At 42.8% G+C, this 1977-nt stretch overlaps 1 long non-coding RNA gene across 1 annotated transcript in view; it reads right to left on the bottom strand.

Annotated features, from left to right (window-relative positions):
- Positions 1-531: 531 nt before the first annotated feature.
- Positions 532-1977, bottom strand: part of LOC111649530 (uncharacterized) — an 8840-nt gene continuing 7394 nt past the window's right edge. The window contains exon 2 of the long non-coding RNA XR_002760304.2: positions 532-1804. This is a non-coding gene — a long non-coding RNA (uncharacterized LOC111649530). The remainder of the gene's footprint in view (positions 1805-1977) is intronic.

Below are 1977 nucleotides of genomic sequence, written 5' to 3'. Positions count from 1 at the left end.
GATACAAGCTCCTGGAAACAGTGATCACAGAGAAACTACAGACCAAACTTTTATTTTCACTGCACATGGATCATAAACCCTGAATATAGGAACGACTCATTTATTGATAAATATTAATGTTATTGATCTTTTTATCCACAGAAACTGCAGCTCCTGTTTACCTGCGCTTCTTTACATGGCAGCGACCTCTTTATGTCTGTGGGAGCTAGCACCTGCTAGCATGTAAACATTAGCCTGTACTGACACCAAGATGGCGGCTGACCTCTGACCTCTCTCTCAACTGATCAGATGACTGAGACTATGACATATTGATCAGCAGAGTGATGTATTGATCAGCTGACAGACTGATCAGCTGATTGATAGACTGAGGCAGCTCTGCCCCTCACTGCAGGTTTCACCCTGACATTTAACCTGACGCCCTGTCCTCTGTCCTCCGTTGAGGGACACAGGTCAACAGGTTGGACTGACAGGTAACAAGGGGGCGTGGCCTGGGGTCAGTGAGGGACAGGAGCAGACAGATGAAGAGGACTCTGTCTTTTCAGTAGATCAGGACGATCTACCTGGTTTTATTCAGCACAGCAAGCGGAGTACAGAGTCTCACAGGATAGAAAAGGTGTCAAAGTTCATGTCAATAAAAAAATCAAAATCAGTCAAATTAATCTGTCACTCAGGATAAACAAGGCACTGATCGTGGTCAAAGTCTGTCTTTGGTTTGTTCTCCTGGGACCAGCTGACTCCTGGGCTGAGGAGGAGGAGTCAGAGACACCTCCTCTCACCTGTCTCCTCCACCTCCAGGGAGAGGTCATGAGGTCAGAGACGTGAAGGAGGATTCATCAGGAAACAAGACAAACAACACACACACACACAGGACTGAAAGTTTAACATAAGGAAACATGAATATATAAGTAGAACGAATTGAGCCACTAAAACATTAATTCAATAAAAATAAGTGAGCAGAGGTGAGAGTGAGATATTCTTATACAGACTTTATACATTTCTAAGTGGAGAACATTCATCTGTTAAAGCACTGAGCGACATTTATATATAGATTATTATGATGAAGATGATGCTTGTTCTTCATGATGACTCCTGACTGAAGACAATGAATTTATATTTACAGAAGTTTCAGTCCATCAAACAGGAAACAGCTGCTCTGTTTTTTCTACATCTGTGTGGCTCTGCTGTATTTTAAATGTTGCTGCAGCAAGGAATTGTGGGACGGCATGTCTCCTTTCATTTGGTAAAGGAAGCTCCAGTGTTTCCTAGAGGAGATACGATAGGAAGCAGTGGTCCAGCTTCACTGGAACATACAATGAATGAGCACAGGAAGTTTATCATATGGAATATATGTATGTACATGTGGCGTCACATCGTCACAGCTGCTGTGACACGGCTCAGACAGGCCACGCCCACAACTGATGAGCAGGGACTGTGACCTGTCCAGATCTATATAATGTAGAGCTATATGATGCAGATCTGTATGATCTGGATCTATATGATGCAGATCTATAGGATACCAGATCTATGTGATCCAGATCTATAGGATGTAGATCAGAGTGAACAGAGTAAATATGAAGCAGAGCAGCAACACTGATATATTATATTATATATATGAACTGTGACCTGACAGACACATTCTTATTGATCATCTGCAGCACTGATCTGATTCATTCAATAAACACAAGCTCCACCCACAGCGCTGCAGCATCAACTGATCAATCTGATCGGTCAGCAGACCATCAGACAGCATGACCAGCTTTCAGAGGAGTCAACTCAGCGTTGGCTCTTTCAATCTTCTTTTTCTCTGTAGAAGAGACAGAACACAGTGAGACAGAGACAAACAACCAGAGACAAACAACCAGAGACAAACAACCAGAGACAAACAAACAACCAGAGACAAACAAACAACCAGAGACAAACAACCAGAGACAAACAACCAGAGACAAACAACCAGAGACAAACAAACAAGAGACAAAC

This window comes from Seriola lalandi, unplaced genomic scaffold, assembly GCF_002814215.2.
Source record: "Seriola lalandi dorsalis isolate HSWRI2012SDOR001 ecotype SW California unplaced genomic scaffold, Sedor1 jcf7180002051183, whole genome shotgun sequence".
Lineage (NCBI taxonomy): Eukaryota > Metazoa > Chordata > Actinopteri > Carangiformes > Carangidae > Seriola > Seriola lalandi.
Note: the sequence above shows the minus strand (reverse complement) of the source record. Positions and strands in the feature narration are given on the sequence as shown.